This window comes from Struthio camelus, chromosome 1, assembly GCF_040807025.1.
Source record: "Struthio camelus isolate bStrCam1 chromosome 1, bStrCam1.hap1, whole genome shotgun sequence".
Lineage (NCBI taxonomy): Eukaryota > Metazoa > Chordata > Aves > Struthioniformes > Struthionidae > Struthio > Struthio camelus.
This window is the reverse complement of record NC_090942.1, coordinates 168,261,082-168,277,392: the sequence shown is the minus strand read 5'-3', so window position 1 is coordinate 168,277,392 and position 16,311 is coordinate 168,261,082. Positions and strand designations below refer to the sequence as shown.

General features: G+C 37.5%; 1 protein-coding gene across 15 annotated transcripts in view; it reads left to right on the top strand.

Moving 5' to 3' along the window:
- The window catches only part of GPC5 (glypican 5), a 742,566-nt gene that overhangs the window by 109,701 nt on the left and 616,554 nt on the right, over positions 1-16,311 (top strand). The window lies entirely within an intron of this gene.

The following is a 16,311-nucleotide window of genomic DNA, read 5'->3' as shown; positions in this document are numbered from 1 at the left end:
ATATATTTGAATTTTCTCCCAGCTCTCTATCCAAGAGAGTTCAAATTCTAAATCTGAAGCAGTACCTGAGTAACGCAATGTCGAAGAAAAAGGGCTGCAACAATATAACCTGGAAAGTTATACAGCTAAAGGCAATGCAATAGTCTAAAGACAAAACAATAGAGGTGAGGTATGTAAACTTTTTCCATAGAAAGATAGCTACCGAGTGAACTTGAGAAGTATATTCCCACGTGGAAGCTAAGAACCTGAATCTGTACTTAGAGTTATAGATTACTTTTTCATCTTTTAAGCTCCCAATCTTGCAATGAATTCATGAAAAGAACTGCGGTGAAGTTAGTGGTATCACTGAAATGTTTTCAGGATCGGGCCCATCATCAGCATTTTCCAGCTTTCCCACTCTTGCGGCATGCGTACAGCTAATCGGTGTTTCAGATGAGTCAACAAAAGAATGGTAACACCAACGAATCAAAGGAAATTGTTCTCATTAGAATGCGAAGCTAGAAAAGTACTGCTTTCCAGAACAAATATTATTCTGAAAAAATATTCTCATTAAAACAAATTGCCCTCTGCGGCATAATAAAATTCATATAAAGAGAAACATCTGGCAGAATCATATAACTTAGTGTAGCATAACATTTGGAATGAATTTATTCACTTTATTGTCACAAACTGCTTTTAGGGCTTCTCCACGTTTTACCCACATTTGAATTTATCACTATATCACTGAATGTCATTTACTCATACTTCACATGTATTTCCTTTAAGGTCATTTTATTCTATATATAACAAACCCTGGAAGGTGGAATATGCTGGAATTTCTGAAAGTTCAGGTTAGGCTTGCAGAACTTTGTGCGCAGTAGCACATTTCACCTCCAAGTGTTTTACAAACCTTGCAACATATGGAGGCACTACAGCGCAGGTGTCCGAGTGCCAAGAAGAAAGTTTGCCTTAGAGTAAGAAATAGGAAAAATAATGCTCAAGCGCTTAATTTAGAATTTCTCTCATCTAACCTTTCATATTTCTAATGTAAACTGCTACATTCGAGTTAGTAGTCCCAGCTTCTTCTGTAGTCAATGGAAAAAATAAGGCATATTCCATTTGAACGGCTTCAGATGCTACTGTAAGAAAAATATAGAACTGGTAGCTCAGATTCAGATGTCTATACAGCAGATGTCTATATCTGCTTACATTAATCCCATCATGAGTGGTATACTTTGAATTTGATAAAAGTGTGACATTGATTTTTTAGCGTTATTGTGAAATGCGCTCAAAATGCTCACTAAGTTGGTATCATGCACCTAGAGATACTGGCCATTTAAAAATATTTGACTTCTATGGATTTTAAGATATCAGAACATATCCTGAGTAGCAATCTGCAGTACTTATGCACAATAAATAATACGGAACATGAATAATGTAGAATAGTGTGAATGTGAAAGAGGTGCAAGACTGACCAACTGAATTTTTTACCTAATCTTCTCAGTATTACAAACCTGCGATGGCAATGATCAGGCTACCCTTGAGCAGCAGGGGAATAGGACATGTATGGATATGTTTGTCCATCTGCACTGTGTGAGCCATTGATTTTGTGAATTAAGAAGTTCTGTTCTATGATACTATGTCCTGATAGAAAAAATTCTGTTTGGTTAAAAGAAAGATTGATGGGGGCTGAAAGAGAGGAGAGAAATCAATTAATTAAAGATAAACTAGAAAGCTGAACAAAGAAACACCATCTCAGCCCACCCCCATCAACACCTAAGGGCTAGAAATGTTAGCTGCCTCTCTTAACTAGAGGTGAAGGGGAATTTTTCAGAGCGATAGCATTGCAAGCTAATAGAACTTCTCAGTAAGAAAAAGGCATTATGCATAGTGAAGCTTTTCATACAAGGATGGTATTTATAACATGAAAATGAAAGAGTTGGCATAACTAATATATATACCAAGACAGTCCTCAAAAGAAAATTAATTTCAGTTCTCTGAAACCCTTGAATACATTTTTATTTTTGGCCTCCTATCTTCTTTTTGCTAGACTGTTTGAAACCTGAAACCACTGTTAAAAGTGTGAACAAAAGAGATTAAGAGTCACCAAAATATATTCTTAACTATACTTTGTAAAAGTTAATGTGCTCATCCCATTGATGGTGTTTTAGTTCAGTTAATAAAGTGTTACAAAATGTGTTTCCACTGAGTTTGTGTGCAATGATATCTCGAGATGTTGTAGAAATTAGATTTATGAAACTATTTTGGGGGAGGAAGGAAATGAAGTAAAATAACAATATTACCTTATGTGAAGTAGAACTCCTCGTCTATTGCGTTTTCTAACAATCAAAGTGAGATCAGACATCCCACCACTTATCTTCTCAAATTGGTCATCTATTTTCTTTTCCAGTATGTTAAAAAAATCTCTTCCTTGAGAACTAATCTTCAATAACCTTAAAAAGTTTCTTGTCATTAAAAAGATTCAAGTAGCAAACCGTTTCTTCAAAATAATCGTGTATGCCCAGATTCTAAATTACTTTTTATTTGATAAATCTCTTGTGCTTGCTGCAGCTAGGTAAGAAGAAAGTGAATGTATATTTTCTTATAGTTGCTGTCTGTGAGGCTGCTCTGGGCTACTCAGCCGGTCGTGCAAGAAAATGAACAAGCATGACATTGATAAAGTAGCTGTGATATATGAATTTAAGGGTAAAAAAATCTTCACTACATGACTCATATACTGAAGACATTTCCACTGATAACGTGGTTCAAGGACATGCCAGTAACATAAATCCTAAACTACACATTTTTCTATATCTTTTTTAAACATGAAAATGAGTTTAATGCATGAAATTTCGGCTTTGCATTTGGAAAATGATTTAGCAGTATGTTCTTGAAAGAAAACTCAGTCTTCTAGTGGTATTCTTCAATGTGATATGTACATATTATATATTCAGCATATATACAGGCAGTTTTAAGGGCTCATCCAAAGTCAATTTAGGTCAGTAGAAAAATTTCCATTAACTTTCATGGGCTCCAGAGACAGGTCCTCCTCCACATATGTTTTGTAATCTGACTCTCTAGTCTACAAGAACCCTATTCGTCCTAGCAACGGTTTTTTCCCAAGGAATTCATGCAGGGCTTCTGTCAATTCGTAATAATCTGACCTTAAAATCCACTACAATAGATGCCCCGTTCCCCATCTTGGAAGACCTAAGAAGCGTTTAGAAATAGCTGGACGTAGTGGGAATCTCTGGTAACTGTAAATGACTCTTGCAAGTGTTTGGTTTTATGTTCAAGCACATGTCGACTAATGGAATTGTATAGAATTTTGAAGGAGAAAATAGATACTTCTTATTTTTTCTAATAATTTAGTTACTTTAAAGGTTAATTTTGTCATGTTTTGAACATTACTTTGGAAGTAAATTGAAATCTTTGAGACACGTATACATTTAAAAGTCAGGTTGCGGTATTTTTAATAGTTTATTATATTATTCTTACTGCGACTGTTACATGTTGACATCAAGAACGTGACTGCACGGCACAGAGAAACAAAAAAAAGGATCTTTCAATATGAGAAAAATCCAAGTGTGATGTTACAAATGTTATCTAAAAACAGCAGCTATGCTTTATGATTTGCTCATTACATAGAGGTTCTAGCAGTACAAATTAATGAATCCAATACGTTTCTTTTCAAAATATAGAGCAGTGTTTTCAGACGAAAGATATTGCCTGAGTTTTTAAAGTACAGGATAAGTAACAAATAGGAAACGTCTAGTATAATGATGTAAATAAATACGGCCGAGGGCCTTCATAAACAATACTGATAATTGCTTTTAACATTTTCTGACAAGAAAAAGAAACAGGTGTAGAAGAACTGTAGATATCTTGCATTACAAAATAGTTGCCACCCATTGATTAACTGTTTACATACATGACTGATTCTACAAAGCACAGCAGAGCAGTACTTCTAAATGAGAGTAATAAAACAAACAACATAATATTATTATTTAATGAGAGATATTTCAATCCAGTATTGTAATAACAAATGCATGAGGGAGCACTGACAGCTGCTGCTGGAATACAAAACAGAACAGCTTCCGAAGCATGACCTACTTACTGACATTAGGCTTTTTTTTGCAATATGCAGAAGTTGTGCTCTACTCTCGACATCTCACAGGGATTCATTTTCTGGCAGTGTGAATGAAAATGGATTGTACTGGATGACAAATGGCTTGTATGACAAAGAGTAGCATTAAAAGAATTTACAAATCAACTTTTGTAATATGAATTGTGAATAGCCAAGGCTGAAGGCAAGCACTTACTTGCTTGTGCAAGAATGGCCTCCACAAGGTCTGTATGGACTTCGATGAATGTAGCAGTGCAGTTATCTCCAATATTCACTAGTCCCCGGACAGTACTAAACAAAAAAAAGTTTTTGATAGTGTCACAGTTTGCTTTCCCTTTCAAAGAAGGGGAGAACAGAGCTGAAGAATTAATGATTTTTATAATTACTCAGTACATATGCTAATAGGTAAAAGGGGTTTATGTTCAAAAGCAATACTTTATGACCTTCCTATTAAATGTAATGTTCTTATATAATGTATTTAATTTGTATTGCATTGTTTCCAGTGAGTTCACAGTTCTAATCCTTGGGCAAACATTACAGAACATGATCTGTAGTACATAAATATGAAATAATACCTACAAGAAGGAACTTATATTAAAACAGAGAAAACAAAACCAAAAGAAACAAAGCATTGTTGCAAGTTCTTTGTTAACAGCTCAGTTTAAAACATTTAACCAAATAGTTATGTTTATTTAAGAAATAGAGAGGAAATGCTTAAATATAAGCTCTGTAACTTGAAAAAGGAACGGCACAATAGATGGTCGTTTCATGTGCAATTTTAGCAGCTATCCGTGGAACGACCTTACGGGGTCTGGGTCCATGTTCCCCAAAGACTACCCATTCCTTACATGAAGCTCATCGTCATTCCATGGGGGTGCAAAAAATCATTCTCTGATGTGTTAAGTATCCTTGGCTTAGTAGTTATGTGAACACACCTATTTGATGGGTTTTAGAGTCAAATTTCAAAGTGCCATTAATATATTAAATTCCACACCATCTTTAATTCATTCGTTAGAATTTTTGCTAATGCCAGAAATGGTTTGTATGCACAAACATGTATATTCTGTTTGTGCGTGTCTGTATGTGCGTGCACACACATGTCCTGCTGTTATCTGTTTATCAGGACATGTTAGAAAGGACTTCTTCCTTCTTCTTCTTTCCCTTGGTGACTTTGAATAAGTATTTCATCTGTTCAGACCATTGATATTTTTCTCAGCCCTATTTTTTAAATTGGTCTATGTTCACATGCTTCCCAATCTTAAATACACCCAATTTAACATAATAATTATCAAGCAGAGCGTATGTTTGGTTGTTTGTTACAGTTTATCTTTCATGTCTTTTATCACTTTTCTCAGCTATGTCATCTTTTTATAATTATGAGCTATGGCTGCACAACTAAGAGGAAAATTACATTCTTTGTCCTCCTCATTGGAAAGGTGCCTCAGAATCTGTACTACATACATTTGCTAATGCCACATAATATGCTAATGATCAGAAGTCATGAAGATTTATAAATAATGTTGATTACTATTTCTTTCTATTAAAAAAAAAAAAATCTATTAATACTTACCTCATTGTGTCTATAAAACTGAGATTGTGTGATTGGAAATTTATCCAATATTTCCAGCTAGTTTAATAGAAGATATTAACTGTCTGTACAAACCTTACTGTCATAATTTTTTACACCCAAAGATATTTACATATCTAGCTGCAAAGTGCAAGTAAGTATATGCATTTTAGACAGAAATTTCGCACATAGTACGGGAGACCAGATGGAGATGACTTTGAAAATATTGCCTCTAATATCCGCTCTTAAACTTTACATTAAGCCTAAGATACAAAAGGTCTCAGACACTTGCTTATTGACGTGTTTGAATCTTTTCTTTGAATCTGTGTTGCATGAAATGTGGTGTATTCCCTATACAAGAGGTGCACTATAGTTTCATGTTTCTTTAGATTCTCTTACCATGAAAAAACTATGTATGAAGTCAGGTTTATCTTAATATTTGTTTCTTATTGTAGTTCTGCAGGTTTAGTGAAAAATGATTAAGCATTTTGGAAGACACAGGAAACTTAATAATGCTCTTACAGAATGAAATAATGAGTAAAGAGAACTGCATAAATGTCTTCCTCATACCAGAACTAGTCCATCTGTACTAAAATTGCCATTCTGCCTTTACTGTGTTTTTCTGTTTAAGTTTTGTCAAATCGGTAGTTTTGAATGTTTAGAGACCACACTTCTCATGTGTTTCTGAGGTCCAGCTTAGCTGCTACGGGGAGGAGTTTTATGCTAGTTTATAAAATGCCTGCTGTGGCTGTCCTGCAACCCCAGGAGGAATCAAGGTCTGGAGCAAAAGTCTCTGTCTCGTTCTTGCTGATAGCTTCTAAGAAATGAAATAGGCCAGTCTGAAGTGGTTTAAACATCCTTTGTTTTTGTGATACAACTGATAAGTTCTTTTCCTTGATAGAAAAAATGCCCAGCCTTTGACCCATTTACCCCCTTTTTTCATTTTCTTCTTTGGTAAATATTTAAACAAGTCCTAGGAGCTATATATGGGCATATAATTATATTTAGCAATCAAATTAATTTCATAGAGAAGTATGAGCATAATAATATATTTAACCTCAGAAAAAATGTGATCCTTCATCTTATATTTGAAGAGTCCTTATAGTGTTTAGATCTTATGGTAAGCATGAAAATATACCTTTTTAATTTTAGCATGAATTCATACAGTTTTTAGGCAAATGGTTTCACTACTAATGCATGTGGATGGTTCTGAGTAAAATTTTTAAAGGTGATTTTGTAGCACAAAGGCCTGGGATTAATCCCATAAAATTATATATGTTTTTGGTGTAGGTGTCTACATCTGAGCTAGTCATTCTCATAGGTGGTAAGAGAAATGGGCATCTGTAGGTTATGATTATTCTACTCTATTTTGGTTGTACATTTTAGGATGGGAGGAATCATGGAGGAGGAATGTATGTTTCTCTCTATAAAGAGAGGCTAGACAGCTTGCTCATATATTGGTGTTTACACTAAAATTAGGGGAGAGAAATATTAAAATAAAATTAGGGAGGCCTAAAATTAGGGGAGAGAAATATTCCTCATAAATATGTTATAGTTCAGCACTGCAGCTCTTGAAATGTAGGCATCCCTCCCAGAGTGAAATTCAGAGCTCTTTACCTCTTTGTGAGGTAAAGCTACCATATTCCTATTAAAAATAATAGTTATGATAATAATAAACCAAAGAAAAAGAAAAAAGGAGAGGAATGTGAAAGGGAGGTAAAAGGATGCCTTTTGCCAGCCAGAGGGGGAGCTGTGCTTATTTATTTTCCCTCCACATACCAAGGTTCTGGTTAGAGACGGTTAGAGGAGGAAATATGTAAAACTCATTCTTCTCTTGACCCAGAGCCGTAATTCTTCTGTCCAGAACTGAAACAGCATTACAGCTGCTACCTCTAGATCCTCGAGGACTTCTCAGCACAGAGGTCCACTAACTCTCCTGTAGGTCTCCTTATCCTGCTGTCTCTGAATCGTAGGTCTTTCTGCACCCAAGCTACTCTTCTTAAACCCCTCTCTCTCAGCCTAGTTCAAATTCCATCCTACCTGAGACTCCAGCTCTGCCTGAAGTCTGCACCACCTTAACCACATCAAATTCCCAATTATTTTCTGTCCCAAGGCCTCAACCTGCTTCTTGTGAACCCCTAATACGTGGAAATGTCAGTCATTAAGAGTCACAAATGTTTTCTTATTTCTTTAATCAAATATAACTCTCTTTCACCTAAATGACACTCATGTTATACATGAAAAGAATACAAACTTACTCATTGCCAGCTAGCACAAGTCTTTAAACAGTGCATGTGAAATATTGTCTTTCAGACAAAGAAATATTTTGAACTGTTTTATTCTTTCTTTGAGAGATTTTGTCAGACTTTATCAGCAGGAACAACAAAGGTGCTTTGTAGTTTTTTGAGATCTAGTTCTGTTGCAGAAAGTTAGTTTTCAATATTTTGGTAGGGGGAGCAGTTTCAATGAAAAATGCTGACCCAGTGGCAATTTGCACATTCCACAAGAACATGTTGATTGAGCCAAAACACTTGGCAAGTATCCTTCTCCAGCTGGCCTGTTTTCCTGTCTCAGTTTCCACTGAAGTCTGCAGGAACTTCAGCTTTCAAACTTTATGACTAGTTTGCTCCCTGCTCAGTAGTGACCTGTCTTTCCAACTCCTCATCATCCCATGATTCTCCATGCTTAACAATCCATTTTTCAAATGTCCTGGCTGAGCTTAGTGAGACCTCTGGCTCTGTATTTGCTGGGTTATTTGCTAGCCCGTATGCCAACCTCGCTTTCCCATCTCCCTTGACGATGTGACCAGCATTCAGTATTTCCTTGTTGACTTTCCTAGCTAGTTCTACGTAATCTTGTGGATCACTAGATTTCCCACCTGGATGGTCGTGAGGCACCAAGCATGCCAAAAAGCTCAGGGAGTCAGAAAACTGTAGAGTCCAGGAAGCAAAAACAGAGTGATACTTTCAAGACAGAATTTTTCAGAATTTCAGTGGTAACAGAAAACAACAGACAAAAATAGACAGCTTTTGTCTAGCTTTTTTATTAAAATCCCCACTGATGGATACTCTGCAACCTCATAAGGAATCTGTTCTAGTAAGCTTAGATTTCACTTCTAGTAAGCTTATTTTATGACTAAATTAATCTCCCTTGCCACAGTTAAAGCTTGTTATTACTTGTCCTATCCACAGTGGACATGAAGAATAGTTTATTCTGTTCCTCTCTGCAGCTACCTTTTATCATGTCTTTCTGCAGTTTTAGGCTGGATTCAGCAACCCAGTTACTTATATTTTTCATGGCGAATCTTGTTTAAATCATCATCTCTAATGATTTTTGTTGCTCTGGCCTCTATTCCTAGTAGATAACTCACATCTTTTTTCAATTCTGGTGCCCAAAATCAAATAGAATATTCCAGTGAAAGACACTTACAGCTAGCTACAACAGAAAGCTAATTCACATATTTTATAGACTACACTCTTCTTCAGACATGACATTGAAGACTCATGTTCAACTTGATATCCACTAAAGCCCCCAGATATTTTTTTCCAGCAGATTGTTATTCCGGAGCCTGTATTCGTGCCATTGATTACTTTTATCCGACTGTAGTATTTTTCATATGTCTTTCTTGAATTTCATTCTGTTTTTACAGAATATGTATCCCATATGCTGAGGTCATTTTGAATTTCAGTTCTGTCAGTAAGATTGCTTACAGCTATCTCTACCTCAGCAACACCTTCAGTTTTCATAAGCACGCTCTTGTTTTATCTTACTCTTTGTTAAGGAAAATATTGATTAGTACTAGGTCCACAATAGAACTATAGGGAGCTCAAATCAGTATATTCTTCTTGTTTTTTCCAACTATTTCTGCATATAGGAGTAAGTTAATTTAGACCATCTTCCTAGTTAATTTGTGAGAATGTTATATTAAGTATCAGATACTTTACATATATATGGTTATCTTCAGTCTTTACAAATCTTGTTACACTAGCTCTCTCTCTTTCACACACACACGCAAAACTGACACAAATTTTTCTTGGAAAGTTGTATAGGCTCTTAGTCCTCATGTCTTTTGCTGAGGGTTGCAGTCTTCTTCTTTGATAACATATTCCAGAATTTTGTTGGAAATGAGTGAATTAGTGTCAGGCCCCCGAGGGCACCGCCAGCTGCCCCCATCCCTGTTCCTGTCCCACCATGGGCTCCCCCTGCGCAGCCCCGGCCCCATCACAGCACAGCCCGGGGCCGTCAGTCCCTGCCCTGCGATGCTACAGCGGTGCCGGCTCCAGCCCCGCCATGGTCCTGTCCCTGCCCGCACACGGGCCCCCCGGCCCCGGCACCAGGGAGCCCCCAGCCCCTGCGGCACCCTGACAGCGAGTCTGACTGGTATATAAATTTCTATCTGTTTTTGTTTTCCGTTTTAGGGATAGACAGTTAACTTGTTTGATTTTTTCCAATCTTTTGGAATCTCATTTGTCATCCATCAGTTTTTCAAAGTGCTTTTGAAATTGCTTTAGCAAATTCTCTAAAACTATCTGAATTTCATCAAGCCTGGCTGGCTTAAAATAACTGACTTGCACTTGTATTCTCTAAGCTCTTCCCTTTTTCCATCTTAAGTTCTTACTGCTTTGTTGCTCATGTTAATTGCATTATCTGCCTGATTGCATCTAACCTTTTTAGTGAAGACTGAAGCAGAAAATGCATTAAACATTTAGGTTTTTGTTAGTGCCATCTCTTGATAGCTTGTTTCCCCATTGAGTGGTGGACCAGCACTTTCCTTTGTCTTCCTCTGGCAACATGTACCTAATGTTTTTTTTTTTCCATCTTGCATGTTCTTTGCTCGTTTCACAATTTGTGCCTTCAGTTTTCTGATATTGTCTTCACATGTTCTTAATATGTCTGTTATTTTGTTCTCCATTTCTCATCTTCTTACTAATTTGTTTAGTATTCATTTTCTGTGCATATTCTTGTGTATGAAATAATTCAAGACTTTGATATTACAAAATTGGTCTCACACATCTTCCATCTCTCCTTTGTCTTACGTAATTTACAATCACGGTATTAATACAATTTAAGGAAATTTTTTATTGCATTTTTTTCCCATGGAATTTTACTTGTCATTTCTGAGTTTCTGCTAGTATTTCTAGCATTTAAATTCCTTTGAAACATGCAGTAAAACTTTACCCTATAACAAAACCAGTTTACATGGTCCAGAAGCCTCCTTATTTTGTTGTAGATGCTTTTTACAAATTGCTATTAACACATATAATAGGTCAGTCTTACACTGGATAGCTTTTAATAGTATAAGCATCTAACTTGTTAACTCAATAAAATACACAGTTCAAAGTGCCATTTAATAACTCACTATGCTGTAACTATGAATGACAAGCGATTGATGGATTGGATTGTTTATTACCCTCAGTAAGAAAAATGGAATTTCAAATGGAGTTTTGCTCTGATTTAACCTCAGATTTTAGTACTTGACATTCAGTGAAATTCAGTGACTTCTAAGTCTGTAAATCATTTTTAAAAAGTGAGATCAAGAAGCTATGTCCAGAGAAGCAATTAAACAACAAACATGGCAGCTAAAAATCTACCTCCCTGGATTCGGGCATCTTTCCATATGAAGATCCAATGCACAAATTTCAGTATGATAGGTGTCGGTCTGCTGAGGTTTATATTCTGTATTAACCTGTAAACTGGCAAACATTCTTGATACAAGCACATGAACAGGATTAATGCATACAGCTGATAGCTACTTTTATGTGATGCCAGTAATAAATCAAGTCATGTTGAGCATTAACATTTTTGGATGACTCATTCACAAGCTTGTCTTTGACTGATAGTCAATACCAGAAGCTAGACAAAATTTGGTTGCCTACTTCCTGAACTGTAATACGAAAACCTTCCATTTAGCTGGCAGCTGACTCTGTAGGTTTTACAGTTTTTAAATTCCTGAAGGTGCTCAGAAAATCTACTTCTGAAAATATGTAGAAACAATGTCTAACAAGTTTTAAAAGCTTTTAATCTTGCTATGCCCAGCTCTAGTGGCATATAAAAATTAGGGGTTCCCATGCCTAAATCGCCCCAGATACTGGATCTCATAGATGTTCATAGAGTGTACAGGACTAGGCTTGCTACAAAATACTGCAGCAACCCAGGCTTTTCTTGGAGGCCCCCACAGTACTTGCAGTCCCATTGTACGCAGTAATCTATAATAGTCTGCAAAATATAGGAGATCCATGTACAGTTGGTTTTTGCCTGAGGGAATTAAAAACATTTCTTACACTATTTTTGACTAATTCAGCATGAAAATTCAGGCTGAAACTCAAACAGCTTTGAAAACTTTTTAAACTCCACTATCTGAACTAGAACTCTTTCCTGCCTACTAAGCAAGAGAACAACGCTGTATGCATTATTAATCCAAATAATTGATGCTTCCTTCAAGGAAGCATACTTAATACATTATTTGAAAATCCAATAATTTTTCTTGTCAGCATTTGATCCGAGATCTCTCCAGCCCATCCTTATTTTTTAATTCCTGGGCAGAACAATTGAGGAGGAAGTAATCTCTGGCTTCCAACAACATACGGCACGGAAGACTTTCCTGTGCATTTCACAGTCAAGGATCAGACCGCAGCACAGCACAAAGAAAGAGCAAGGGCCAGCAGCATCAATAAACAATGATTTCCTTATCAGTACGAACAGTATGAAACTTCCAAGTTCATTTTTCCCTATGGCCTTTGAGATCAAGGATCGAAAAATGACTACATGATGAAGCAGAAATAGATGACCCAACCCAACAGTGACTTGCAACATTTTTCTGCAGATGAACTCAGAAACCGTTAGTGGGTGTTTTTTCTTCTGTTTGAAGACCATTATCTATGGGGCGCTACTGGAACCAGGCTATCTATCCTGTCCCACACTGTACAAGAGACCACTGTGTGAGATAAATGGATGCCACAACCTCGGCTACACTTGCACATTAACAATACATTACACTGTGCCTCATTTTCAACTGAGGCAACATAACTAACTGTCAGAACATCTTTGGTGTTTTAAATAAAAAAAGTTCGCTCAAGTAAGTGATGATCAGAAAAGGAAATGCTTTGAAGAATTAAGTGAGCTGTTTTTTTTCATCTTCCGGGGAAGGTAAAAGCCTCTGCTGGCCAAAGTGTTAGTAAAACTTGCAATCTTCTTGCTAAGTTAGAATGAGCAGATACCATCAGTTTACAAAAAAGACTTTATATTGCTTTCAGGATACTAGGCCGCTGTTTAGAAATCTGCCTGTATAGCTAGCTCTCTCAGCGTACAAGCATCCTTGAAAAATTGAAGTGTTATTATTTAATAATCAAAGGCTGCTTTCATATCTTGTTCTCCTGGATGTTATCATCATGGACATTTTTAGAGGCATGAACTGAAGTTTGTTGTTTGGGATAGGAAATTTCTACATGCCTGGACTTTGTCCCACACAGCTTTAGGATATGAGCAGCTCTAATAAGGCCACGTAGCCAGACCAAGGGAAAGTACTTCTGTGTCCATAATATACATGGAGATTAAATCTACTAGGAATGCTTTATTTTAGGTGTTTTTTTAGAAGCAAAACGTAGTTCAGAAAGTCATTTCATATTAGACTGCAGTGGAAATGATTGATTATTGGAAAAGGAAGCTTAAATAAAGCCAGCACAGTACAAATTGTTGCCACTGATTTTTTTTTTTCCAGTTACCGATTACAATGGGCTGAATTGGATAAAATCATATCATTATGGTAGAAGTATTCTGTAGGAAAAAAAATATTAAAATAAATAATGTTCTGCATCTTTACCTTTGGAACTGAAAACGGTTATTTTAAAATCACTTCTGAAATAGGTATTACTAATCTGCATATCAAGCAACACAATCACTCAGTTAGATATAAATATATTTATGACAGATATATCCTAAATGATTGCAAAATTCCAAGCCTACTAGTATATATTTAACAGAATATTACTGACTTAATAGGATACATTTAATAGGATATCTATAAAAACTTCCTCTGTCCTTCCTCCAATGGTATCCAGTGTTTCAGGGTTGGACTGAACAAAATTATCAGAGGCAGCTCATCTCATTACGGAATCACAGAATCACAGAATGGTTGAGGTTGGAAGGGACCTCTGCAGATCATCTAGTCCAACCTCCCTCCTCAAGCAGGGTCACCTAGAGCATATTTCCTAGGATCGCATCCAGGCAGGTTTTGAATATCTGCAGGGAAGGAGACTCCACCACCGAGAAGAGTCTGGCCCCATCCTCTCAACACCCTCCCTTCAGATACTTGCACACATTGATGAGATCGCCTCTCAATCTTCTCTTCTCCAGGCTGAACAGGCCCAGCTCTCGCAGCCTTCCTTCAAAGGAGAGATGCTCTAGTCCCCTCAGCATCTTTGTAGCCCTCCGCTGGACTCTCTGCAGTAGCGCCATGTCTCTCTTGTCCTGGGGAGCCCACAACTGGACACAGTACTCCAGGTGAGGCCTCCCCAGGGCTGAGCAGAGGGGCAGGATCACCTCCCTCCACCTGCTGGCAACACTCTGCCTAATGCACCCAAGGATGCCATTGGCCTTCTTGGCCACCAGGGCACACTGCTGGCTCATGCTTGACTTGTTGTCCACCAGCACTCCCAGGTCCTTCTCCGCAGAGCTACTTTCCAGCAGAATAAAGCCCCAGCCTGTCCTGCTGCATGGCGTTATTCCTCCCCAGGGGCAGGACCTTGCACTTGCCTTTGTGGAACTTCAGGAGGTTCCTCTCCGCCCAGCTCTCCAGCCTGTCCACGTCCCTCTGAAGGGCAGCACAGCCTTCTGGTGTGTCAGCCACTTCCCCCCAGTTTTGGATCATCAGCAAACTTGCTGAGGGTGCACTCTGTCCCTTCCTCCTGGTCATTGATTGGACTGGACAAGACTGGACCCAGGACTGACCCCCTGAGGGACACAGCTAGCTACAGGCCTCCAACTAGACTCTGCACCACTGACCACAGCCCTCTGAGCTCTGCCATCCAGCCACTTCTCAATCCACCTCACTGTCCACTCATCCAGTCTGCGCTTCCTGAATTTGCCTATAAGGATATGATGGGAGACAGTGTCCAAAGCCTTCCTGAAGTCCAGGCAGACAACATCCACTGCTCTCCCCTCATCCACCCAGGCAGTCATTCCATCCCAGAAGGCTGCCAATCAGGTTTGTCAAGCATGATTTCCCTGTGGTGAATCCGTGCTGACTACTCCTGATCACCTTCTTGTCCTCCACATGCTTAGTGATGGCCTCCAGGATGAGTTGCTCCACCACCTTTCCAGGGGTGGAGGGGAGGCTGACAGGCCTGTAGTTTCCTGGGTCCTCCTTCTTGACCCTTTTGGAAGACTGCAGTGACATTGGCTTTCTTCCAGTCCTCAGGCAACTCTCCTGTTCTCCAGGAGTGCTTGTCAAAATCAGTACAGCCATTAGGAGTAGATTTTGCCGGGGGGGTTTTCACACAATTACTGAATTTTGGGAATCTTTACTGCAAGTTATTCCATATTGTTATTTCATTCACAAATGTAAAGAAAATCCCTCTGAAACAACCTGAAAACCCATGAGGTAGGTAAACTCAGTATTAAATTTACCTAGCACTAAACATGATTGAATTTACAGGCCCTATAAGTAAGTCGGGTTCATCTTTTCTAATTTTAGCTACCTAAATGTAGCTAAATTTGCATCTAATCTATCTCCTCATTTAGGCTCATCGTAGTCTATGAAAAAGAAAAGTAATTCTGAAGTGCAATTCACCTCATCTGAATGTGGATGGCTGCTATAGTCTGGATGAATTGCCCTTTGAAGGTGTCTGTCTGAGTGGGAACTATGGCTTGCGCAGCTAAAGCATCTTTTCAATTAATCAGTGATCCTAGATTTCCATGAGGAGGTGGCTATCTGACACCGTTGATTATCCAAATAGCTAGGGTAGACTAAGTATTTACTTTTTAGATGGCTAAATTTAGGCAAAATGAATCCTGATTTATACTTTGAAAAAAGAACTTTGGTAGAACCTGTCTTATTATTGTAATAATACAAATTGTCATTCTTAAGCAAATAGAAAGGATAAAATATTATCCACTTTATTTTTTCCCTCTATCTCAAAACATCATTAAGGGAAAATTCAAATTGTAGCGTTGTTTTACACACCTATATAAACTAAGCTATCCAGCAGAAATTTAAAACTAAGCCTTTTTTGTTGAAGACTACCGATTTTATTGGATTGTAGCAGCAAGTTATTAATGATGCATGAAATACAAAGTACTGCATCAACAGCTAAAAGACACAATAAAGTCAGAACTTTGCAATTTTTAAATTGTGTTATTATTTGTTGTAAATTTAGAAAAGATAAAACCAGCAAAGTCTAACAAGCAGAGAACATTCTACTTGGAAGAAAAAATAAAAATACAATATTACCTTTTGTATAGGTTTTTTTTTCACCTTTTTTTCATTATTTGTCTGAGTCCTTTTTTGTATGTGCTGTCTATAAAGACATATGACTATAATATGAGTGTTCACAGACCTGTGTCTGCTCTGTGAAATGGTTTATGTTATGGTGCTTTTTTCCACAAAAAGTAGTTATGGGTGTCATCTTTTCTCATGTAGATG